Source organism: Pagrus major, chromosome 21 (assembly GCF_040436345.1).
Source record: "Pagrus major chromosome 21, Pma_NU_1.0".
Lineage (NCBI taxonomy): Eukaryota > Metazoa > Chordata > Actinopteri > Spariformes > Sparidae > Pagrus > Pagrus major.
The window spans coordinates 28,953,137-28,965,178 of NC_133235.1; positions in this window are offsets into that span (position 1 = coordinate 28,953,137).

The window sequence follows — 12,042 nt, forward strand, 5'->3', positions numbered from 1 at the left end:
CGGAGATGGAGAGAACCATCAATTATCTACAGAGCAAACCTACTTAAAATGGCGTCCATGTTGTTGACAGACAACAGTTAATCAAGTTTGGAAAACCAGAATGAATGCCTGCAAGATCTCCACCTCCTTTTATGAATGCTAAATGACAATAGATCTTTTGCAAGAATATTGCTCACCCCTTGAGTTCTCAAAGACTTGGAGAACAAATACCAAGGGGACATGTTATGAGACAATTTCTTTATCTTCTTTTTAGTAAACCCCCTGATGGCCTGTAGTCGTCCGAGGATGTTTGAGCTATTTAATATCTTCCAGTCGGAAAAGTTGCCTGGTCTGCAACTCTATGCTGCAGGACAAACAAGCGCTTTAAAGAGAAAGTTTGTCATCATCAGTCAAAGATGATATATAGCTGGTCCCAATGCTAAACCTTTTTACCAGCCTGTTAATGCTCCCAGAAGCTACACTGGGACATTGTCAGCCTTGAAATAAAGACAGAGAGAGATTGGGCTTTGTTTCATTGCGGATTAAAAGTCCGATCATATCGCAGCCGGACAGAAATTTAAAAGTGACATCCTAAGTTTAGCACATGTAGCTGTAGCCTTCGATGCACAAGGAAGGAAAAAGAGAGCGAGCCAGAGAGAGAGAGAGAGACGTGGCTCTCAGGTGTATCATTATTCACTCAACATCTGAAATAAAAATCTTTTTTTAAATTATGCACTCATACTTATTTTTTTATTTTTTTTTACCAGCACTCATGTTTCTTTTGAGATGGAAGAGGGTTTAAAATCCTCTTTCAGAAAACTCAAGGGGTCATGAGACTCACTCGGCACATTAATCACCACAAATCTTTTCATTTTAACACAGAAGCTTCATTCAAAACCTCAATAACAGTGAGCATCTGTCCTGCTCGAGTGTCCTTGAGCACAACGCCGAATCTCTTACAAACCGCAAAGGTGACCTCTGGCCGAATTTCTCCCTGAGGCATCGATGGAGTCTCTTAAAAAAGGAGAGAAAAACACCAATAGCGGCAGATAAGACCCGTCAAAAGCAAACGGCGACATACGTGGCAGCTCAACTTGACATCTGGTTAACCCATATGTGAAGTAGACCTCCGCGGGGTTTGTTTTTCTCTTCAAATATAAAGCAAAGAGAACTGAACACACTGTGAAGGTGCATAAATGCATCTTAGATCTCCTGTCGCCCATTTTGATGTAAAATCCCAAACCTTTCCTCCTTTCCAACTCTAAAGCAAGCTTACAAGGATACAAAAACGTTGAGTTCATTTTTAAATTATCCTCACTAATGAGAATTTACTCATATTCCTAATTAACTTTGTTGTATTTTTTTTGTTGGAGCAGATTTCTAAAAGCAGGAAACTCATGTTCAGTGTCTGTTAATACAAATCAAAGACAAATTAATTAATCAATCTGTTAATGACAAAATGACTGAAGAGCTTGAAAGGGAGTTTTGCAACAGTTGCAAAGCATCGGTGGAAATGAGCTTTTGAAGTGGGGCAGCAGAAAGACATTGTCAATTTAACTCTGACATAATGTTGATTAATTGATCTTGTTAATAAAAGCTACATATCCAACAGACACAGAGCAACATTATCCGTCATGTTTCTGGTCACCTGGTGATCGATAACTCTGTTGTTGGTCACAACCGAAGTCCTGAGAGAAAAAGGGACCAGGTGCTCCCTTTTTCTCCTAATTCATAAAGTAAATTGCCGATATTTACTTTTCTAAGAATACATTATTAAAAAAATCTATGACATATCTTTGTACTGCCCATCATTCAGTGCAAGGCAGTGTCACATTCACCCACTTCTGAATTGGTCAGCGGATGTCAGCTAACCGTCCACGGCTACCCTCCTCCCAACTCGTGTGGACATAGGCTGGGGTTACCATCTCAAATACAAAACTAATATACTGATATTTTATAAAAAGATTCATAAATCAATATTAATAAAGACTGACATTAAGACAGCAATACAAATGCAAAATAGCTCAGCCTGATTTCCAGAATAATGAGGGCAATGTACGCTTCTGGAAACGACGGATGTTAAAACTTTGCTTTTCTTTACGTTGCAACTTTCTTTAGGTTCAGTTTTCAATTTCTCATCGTGACAGTGTTGTGCTTTTGGTCTTGTAAGGTTAAGGTAGTAGTAGTTGTGTCAGTAGTAGTAGTGGTGTCAGTAGTAGTAGTAGTAGTAGTAGTGTCAGCAGTAGTAGTAGTGTCAGCAGTAGTAGTAGTAGTAGTAGTGTCAGTAGTAGTAGTAGGAGCAGTAGTAGTAGTAGTAAAAGTAGTAGTAGTAACAGAAGTAGTAGTAACAGTAGTAGTAGTGTCAGTAGTAGTAGTAGTAGTAGTAGTAGTAGTGTCAGTTTTAGTAGTAGTGTCAGTAGTAGCAGTAGTAGTAGTGGTGTCAGTTTTAGTAGTAGTGTCAGTAGTAGTAGTAGTAGTAGTGTCAGTAGCAGTAGTAGTAGTAGTGTCAGTAGCAGTAGTAGTGTCAGTAGTAGTAGTAGTAGTAGTAGTAGTAGTAGTAGTAGTAGTGTCAGTAGCAGTAGTAGTAGTAGTGTCAGTAGTAGTAGTAGTAGTAGTGTCAGTAGTAGTAGTAGTAGTAGTGTCAGTAGCAGTAGTAGTAGTAGTAGTGTCAGTAGTAGTAGTAGTAGTAGTGTCAGTAGCAGTAGTAGTAGTAGTAGTGTCTGTAGCAGTAGTAGTAGTAGTGTCAGTTTTAGTAGTAGTGTCAGTAGTAGTAGTAGTAGTAGTGTCAGTAGCAGTAGTAGTAGTAGTGTCAGTAGCAGTAGTAGTGTCAGTAGTAGTAGTAGTAGTAGTAGTAGTAGTAGTAGTAGTAGTAGTAGTAGTAGTGTCAGTAGCAGTAGTAGTAGTAGTGTCAGTAGTAGTAGTAGTAGTAGTGTCAGTAGCAGTAGTAGTGTCAGTTTTAGTAGTAGTGTCAGTAGCAGTAGTAGTAGTAGTGTCAGTTTTAGTAGTAGTGTCAGTAGTAGTAGTAGTAGTAGTGTCAGTAGCAGTAGTAGAAATATACAATAATTGGAGGAAGCAGCTTCCGTCCAGCCACAGTGTTGCAGCCGTATGAAGACGGCTTCAGAAGATGTCTCACAGTCCTACAAGCGGTTCTGTTTAGGTTTACATTCACACACATTCTTGTCACCTGTCAAACGGCTTTGAATGCATCTTTCTGACAAATATTCAGGCTATAACGTGTTGAGATTTTGTATTTTGTGACATTCTCTCACGTTTGTTGATTTAAAAGAGTTGGACTTGACCTCCTCCTACACGTTCGCTGGCCTCTAGCACTGCAGCGCGTCGCCTCTAAAAACCACTGGCAGGCTCTGTCCAAACATTGCGTGACGGCGCGAGTTTAAAAAAAAAATAAAAAAACTGCCTTTGAGTGACTCGTGAGAGGGGTCGAGCTCGGTTCGAATGAATTTCCTCCTGGTTGCTTTTGGATGTTGCGGTTTGATTGATGGCATTTTGCAGCTGTGTGAGGACCAGGAAATTGCATCACAAAGTGAGCGAATTGAGTCACCGTGACGACTGGTGTCTTATCTGTGCCTCCACTGTGTCGTCTTTTGTGTGTGCGCGCGTGTGCGTGGGTGGGTTTACAAGTGAGCAAGTCAAAATGTTTGTCAGTATGTGTGTGTGTGTGTGCATCAATTTTGTGTATTTTTATGTGTGAGTGTGTGTTAGGATAGATATGCCTGTGTGAGTGCCCCTGATTTTAATGTACTGCATGTATGTGTGTGTATATGTGTGTGCCGGGGGTAGAAATGGGTCATGCCTAATCAAGGGGAAAGACATCTCTATCAATGTCTGCTCCCGACAGATGATAACCTAAACAATGATCTCGCCTGACGTCTTCTCATTCATTCATAATGCTGTTTGCTCGCTGACTGAAGCGGAGGTGGGGTTTGAGGGGGGGAGCGTGGATCTGATCTGGAGATAAATCGCGCAGCAGATAGAGTTGATTTTACAAAGTTTTCTCCTGGGTGAAGATCCCACGTGCTCCGTAAAAAACCCAGCTGAAGGCACTTCACATTTGCATTTCAGGGATTTAGCCGACGCTCTTATCAGCTGCCTGTGGAACGAGTGCTGTGTGAGAATAGGCGTGAATTAATGGAAAATTTTTAACGGGGGAAGTGGTCAGGTGGAAGGGTCAGAGCCTCGGCACACAGATAATAGAGGTAACAGATGATTAGAGAATAATCAGGTGGGATAGAGGCGTGCCAGATAAAAAATATATATATATATATATATATATATATATATATATATATATATATATATATATATATATATATATATATATATATATATATATATATATATATATCAGAGCCAGGAGGAAAATGTGATGGCAGTTTTGAACAAGGCAGGAGGAAATTATTTGCAAGCTGAGGAAGATGTGGAGCAGAGAGGAAGACGAGGACGAAATCACTGTTACATTTTTACCAATTTACGATGTTCGGTGCATTTTGTGATGTGATTTGATGTTTTTCTATTCAATTTCAGCTGTGAGTTGTACATGTTGGCGGAGGAAATGACTGCAGAGACAGAGTCTTGACCCTTTAGTTGAAATGCAACACGTCTCTGTAGTTGCTTCATATTCTGGTTTATTTTCTGCGTCTGCTTGTGTAAAGATTGGTTACATCAAAAATGGATAATCATACAGGAATCGTGCAGAAATCCAGAAATCCAATATTGATGCAACACTGTTTCACAAAGATGCCATGGTTGATTGATTTCGACAGAATCCTGCAGTGTTTTATAGCTTTTTCTGTTTCTGGTTTCCACAGTTAGAAGCAGGATTCACCACCTCAGAACAAAATTTACTTAGAAAATCTCCTTTTAATCATTAATGACTGACCTTTAAAGTGTCTTGATAATCAAGGAATCAGCGTTGGAACAATGTAATCCTGAAGTCAATCATTGGAAAGATTGAGTTTAGTAAAAAATATTTTATTAATCAATGAATGGCTTTTCTTTTTGAGGGTAACGCTTATTAAGTTCCATCATTTCTAACGAGGGTGTCCAAACTCTTTTCCTTCCTTTCTAACTCACTGGTTGGCTACAGGTAAAAAGAAAGTTCACTCTCTCCGCCCTGCTCAGATTATAAAAAAATATTTATAATTAGGCATTTTAACCCACAAAAAATGAGACAGCAAAAAGAAATTGATAATTAAATTAGGTTTTGCTTTTGTTTTTTCACTAGAGACATCTGGCGGGCCAAAGTGAACCTTATGGTGGGCCGACTTTGGCCACTTTGGGCAGCCCAGATGTATAACTAGCATTATAGCGATATGGGACTGAATACTCTGAGCTATGTATATTTATATATTGAATTTATTGTTGAGAGAGAAACGGTAAAGACAGCGATGAACTTGCATTGTAACGATTGTTAATATACGTGTGAGTCCGGATGGCGAGGTGACATCATAGAACGAATGAGTGATGTGTGAATGATACCACGTAGCATCATCTTAAAATTATCCAGTATTTCAAATCAACCAGGTTAAATGACAGTAAAATAAATATAATATTCAGTATGTCCTGGAAATAATGTTTGTTTATCTCATCCTGCAGCGCCACAGATGTAAATCCCAGTCACTCTGGGTCACGTTGGAAAGTCCTGCATTAATAAACATAACATCATTTAAACTGTGATTTTTTTTAAATCCAAAAACTTTAGCTCAGCTTTTATCTGTACTCAGGAACCTTTTTATCACAGAGACCCCCAAATCATTTGAAAAACAATATATACAGTAAGTGACAAATGAAGGTCCCATCAGAGTGCCTTTAAAGTTAATCTATCAAGTGGACACTGAATGCCCCGTCCTGAACTGAACGGATCAGCACTTTCCTTCCTCAGTCCTGACTTTCTGGATGTCGTGTCAGCAAAGCACCGCCAACTGTGTCAGGGATTACACACTGCGTGCGGCTGCCCAACGCCACAAATTCTTGACTGGCACTATTAGCTCGCCGTTATATCGGGCCTTGAACCCCTCCCCCCCCCATCTCATCTGACACCACCCTCCCTCCCTCCCCCCTCCACAACTCCCCAGGCAAGGCAGCGGCACTATTTTCGGCCTCTGGGCCCAATGCTTGACATACTAATTATATAACAGCGATGCAAGCTCACTTTTTGCTGCTCCATTTCTTTTCTGTGCCATAGTTAGTGGGATGTGCTCGCACGCCCACTATGGACACCTCTATAGCAAAGCTATAGGTGTCCATAGTGGGCTGTGCGAAGCACAGCCCACTATTGTTATTCCCCGGGCCTCTTTTTATTATTCTTCCTCCTACCTTTTTTTGGCACCTAACTCACCCCGCAGCTTTGAGCGCACACAAACAAAAAATATATCAAAAAATGCGCCTCGATCGGACTCGGTGTGCTATTATTTTTATCTTCCAAAAGTTAATTTTTCGCGTCGTAAGACGCGAAAAACGAAAAAAATTTCCCATAAGGAATGAATGGGACGACAAAAAAAAACTCAAAAAATCTCAACAAATCGGCAACGTTTTTCAAACATCTCCCGCTCTGGCCTACATTCACCTAGAAACTCCATTCCAACTTTAAAACGTAGCCACGGGTCTTGTCTATGTAAGTTGTATTTGAAGTTTTTTCGCACGATGTTTCGTTTTTGACCTATGACCCTTGGTGAGAGGTGAGAAATTTTGGAAGAAATCTGGAGTTTATAATGGGTGTGTATTGCGGAATGTTCGTGCAGAGCCTGCTGACAGAGTGCGGGGAGACTCAGAAAAACTCTCACAACTTTTGTCTATCTCTGATGACCACAGCCACAAATTTCACAGTAGGACAGTAATTTCTTCACCAAAATGTAGCCACACTTGTCTTCTTTCTCTCAATGTGTCTAGTTTATCAGTAGGATTTACGGTTTTTCATTTATCTGCCCCTAACCGACAAGAGTAGCTCTCAACTGCTCCATTTACTCCAATGTTAATCGGGAGGAGGATTTTTCAGGATTTTCCAAACTGCACCTGTTTTTAACTCGCTCTTATTACCACATTTTAGAAGCTAGGACCACAAAAAATTCTGGCTGTGTTCTTTAAGGCCTTTCTGGCTTGATGGTGAAGAAATTTTGCCGATATCATGTTTGGTTTTGAAGATATAGCCCTCTTTTCACGTCCTACATGTGAGCAGAATTCACTCTCAAATCAGCTGTCACCTGTGCTCACAGGCTGCTGGACAACCATCACCGTGGCAACCCAGCTCAACTGGGCCCACAGACAGAGTGAATGGGATTTTCAAAACACAAACAGACTCACACAGGCACGCACACACACACACACACACACACACACACACACAGACAGATGACAGACAAACACAGAGACAGACAGACAGATAACACACACACAGACAGGGAGACGACAAACAGACAGACGACAAACACACCCATGCTCACAGACAGACAGACACACACAGACACACACAGAGACAGACAGACAGATAACACACACAGACACACACACACACACACACAGACAGGCAGACGACAAACAGACAGACAGACGACAAACACACCCATGCACACAGACAGACACACACAGACACACACACAGACAGATGACACACATGCACACACACACACAGTATCTCAACATTTCAACTATACTTAATGATTATCTTTTCATTCATTCAAGCCAGGAACTCACACAGAGACAGACAGACGACAGACACACACAGAGACAGACAGACGACAGACACACACAGAGACAGACAGACAGACAGACAGACAGACAGATGACACACACACAGACAGACACACAGATGACAGACACATATGCACACACAGACAGGCAGACACACAGATGACAGACACACACAGACAGATGATAGACAAACACAGAGACAGACAGACAGATAACACACGCACAGACAGGGAGACGACAAACAGACAGACGACAAACACACCCATGCTCACAGACAGACAGACACACACAGACACACACAGAGACAGACAGACAGATAACACACACACACACACACACACACACACACACACACACAGACAGGCAGACGACAAACAGACAGACAGACGACAAACACACCCATGCACACAGACAGACACACACAGACAGACACACAGACAGATGACACACATGCACACACACACACAGTATCTCAACATTTCAACTATACTTAATGATTATCTTTTCATTCATTCAAGCCAGGAACTCACACAGAGACAGACAGACGACAGACACACACAGAGACAGACAGACGACAGACACACACAGAGACAGACAGACAGACAGACAGACAGACAGACAGACAGACAGATGACACACAGACAGGCAGACACACAGATGACAGACACACACAGACAGATGACAGACAAACACAGAGACAGACACACAGATAACACACACACAGACAGGGAGACGACAAACAGACAGACGACAAACACACCCATGCTCACAGACAGACACACACAGACACACACAGACACACACACAGAGACAGACAGACAGATAACACACACACACACAGACACACACACACACAGAGACAGGCAGACGACAAACAGACAGACAGACGACAAACACACCCATGCACACAGACAGACACACACACAGACACACCCATGCACACAGACAGACACACACAGACACACACACACAGATGACAGACACATATGCACACACATACACACACACATGAACACACAGACAGACACATGCACACAAACAGACACACATATGCACACACACACACACACAGACAGATAGATGACAGACACACACACACACAGACAGACAGACGACAGACAAACACACAGACAGACAGACGACAAACACACCCATGCACACAAACAGACACACACATAGACAGATGGCAGTCACACACACACACACACACACACACATATACCTTTATATTATTTATTTAATAATTTTTAATAAAATAATTCAGTATTAATCAATTAATATTAATTAACTGTTGTAATTAATATTGATGTTTTTTAAATTTATTACATTCATAAAAAATATATATATAAATCATGAACTGCAGCAGAGTATCATCGTCTGGACTCTGTGTCAAGTGCATTTCAGCCATCTCATTTGACAAATCCCCTTGGATACAAATGACAGACAACACGGGAGGACTCTGATTGGACAGTAGCGTGTGTTTTTTTTTTTGGCCTTGATATAATCACTGGTCCGGCTCTGCTCGTTCCCCTTTGAGCTCGTCGTAGGTAAGTGACAGTCATGTTTTACAGTATAGTACGGTAGCATACTGAAATTGTTCATAAAAGTGGATTTTGTTGAAGCTAGACATTACTATCTCTCCCATGATCACGAGTAGTCATGATTTCGGAAAAAAATGTTAATGGTCGGTCTGTTTCAGCAATATTAATGCGGAGGTACTTGGGTCCAGATTACCGAGTGGCCAAGCTAACTGCTAACGCTCCGCTAGCGTTAGGCTAGCGGAGCGTTAGCAGTTAGCTTGGGTAGTCGGAGCCCAGTAGCTCCGTCCGACCGCGGTTAGCAAAGCTATAGGGCTCCATACGTACAGAATGTGTCTCTCTAGCTAACAGTAACGGGGCTCCGTCAGTGTGTTTCAATACAACAATATTTAAGACGAGCTAACGGCGCTACTCGGCTCTGGTATATGAAAGATGACGCCGCGCTTTAAGCTAACAGCGGTGACTTTGCGTTTTCTATTGACAAACGCTAACCGGAGCGAAAAGCTAACTGCGCTAGCTGTGCTAACATCCGTACATCTACCTTATTGAAGCTAGACATTACTGCCTCGTCATTGTCGTTAGGCTGATGTTTATGGTCGATATGTTTCTATATAAGAAAACTGAGCTAAAGGCTAAAACATTAGACCGAGCTAGATGCTAACTGCGTGAAGGTTGCCCTTTGTTCTCTCGTGGCGGTAACGGTAGCCAGTCTTCTCTCCCGGTGTGAACTGTACTGTCATGAATAGATCCTTAACACAGATCTGATATTACACTCATGATTTTGGGATTTCAAAAAAGGTTTTCTTTTTTAGTTTTTCTGTTTTTTAATACAACAACATTAAGACAAGCTGAAAGCTGTATTTTTCATCTACGTGTTTAGTTTGTGACTAGTATTTAAAACTCCCTTCTGTCCACCGAAAAACACATTTCTCCTTTTCCGTGTTAGTTTGATTGTCTGTGATAAAATGTGATTAAATGTTTTTTGATGTAGTTAGAAAAGTATCATACTTAAATGTATTATACACTTTTACAACCTGCCTTCATTAAATAGCACAGGAAGCATTTTCATACGTGACTATTTTTGCTTTTGGGAATAAATGTGCATTCAGATGTTGGTAAAATCTCATAGAGTTGATGAAGTTAATGCTGTTTGTACTTGTGTAGTATATTTATTGTCTCATAGTAATTCTTTGTTTTGACAATACTGTAGTATAAATTCATATAGTATTAATTATCATTTATAGTCATTATAATATAGAATTATTTAAAAAATACTGTGCCCAAAAACACACACATTATGACAAGTACAGATGTTTAACGTGTGTCTCTTATGCTATTAGGTTGTTGCTAATACTGACTCGTAACATTTGAGAGACACTTATCTTTTTATTGCACTTTCTCTTTCAGATTAAAGGGTTCCTGTGCTTCATTGAGAGTCAGCGCCATCTTGGATTTGTTGCCCTCAACCTGAAGAGCAGTATCAGTGCATCACCGCATCACCCACACACAGTCACCATCCTCACCCACTAACATTTCATTTTATATATAACACATTATATTAGCTTGTCTGCAGTTACACAGCTTTACATTAGGTAGTTTAGCTTTAGGTCACTGAACCCACTAACACTTGGAGAAGGATTTCTCTTGTTTTCTTTGTCTCTGACTTCTGTAAGCAGGATGCCCAGGAAGTCCAGACGGTCCGTGGCGGCGAAGCAGCGCTGGACTAGGCTCGACCTGGAGGAGCCGAGGTCTTCCCCTGCCCCCCTGGAGGTACTTACACAGTAGATAAGCTTGTGTGTCGCAGTGACAACTGTCTGCATGAGAATTGAAATGTTACACCTATTGCTTTCTCCTTTTTAATGCTGAGTTCTGTATGTCTTTCATGTTAATGTTTCATCAGACGGTGTCCCCCCCGGCTGGAGAGGAGCCTTCCAGAGGGTCAAGGACCAAAAGGACCAGGAAGACCCACCCCGCCTGCTCCCGCGCTCCAGTTGGCAACGTATGCTCCCACCCCTCTCTCTCTCTCAGACACACACATGCACAGAAATTGTCTGAGGTTTAATGTGTTTGAAATGTTTGAATTACTTTAAATGTTTTATTTTGTTTTTACTTGTTTGTCTTTATGCTTGTTGTTGTTATGATTTCATATTATTTTATGTTTATTTTTGTATCTGTCATCAGGTGGTTGGCTCTTCACCCCCAGCCCAGCCTTTCTGGAGCCCCGCTCGTGCCGAAGTTCGTGCACGTAAGTATACACCTGTTTTATCCCTAAATGAAAAATAAATGAATTAATCATCAATATTACACTTTTTAAAATGGTTTTCATGTACTTTTTTACTGATTATAAACGAGTGATTGTCGATATTTCCTGGTAAGCTTTCCTTCATTAGTTTTACCCCCCTTTTTTTTTTTTAATCTGTTTTGTCCTTTACTAAACAGGCCGCGGTACTGGTTACCGCCATCGGGTGCTGCGGTGGCCAACTTCTGTGCTCACCGGACGGAGCCACAAGTTGGTCATCCCGCCGGAGTCTCCTGACAAGAAGGTGCTATTATTGTCCACTTTATGAAGGAAGTAATTGATCTTGAGAGGGATTAATGATTTTCATGCTAAACAAATTGTCTTTGTTGTTGCAGTTTGTTCTGATTGTCGGGGACTCCCACCTGCGCTCCCTCGTGGACGGCTTCGTCGCCATGCCACAAGGGAAGTATAGCTTTGGTTTTATGTCAACCCCTGGGGCCCATGCCGCTGAGCTGCGGACTGAGGTCCTTCATGCTGTTGTCCCTCGGAACCCTGATGCTGTCTGTGTTCTTGCCCCCA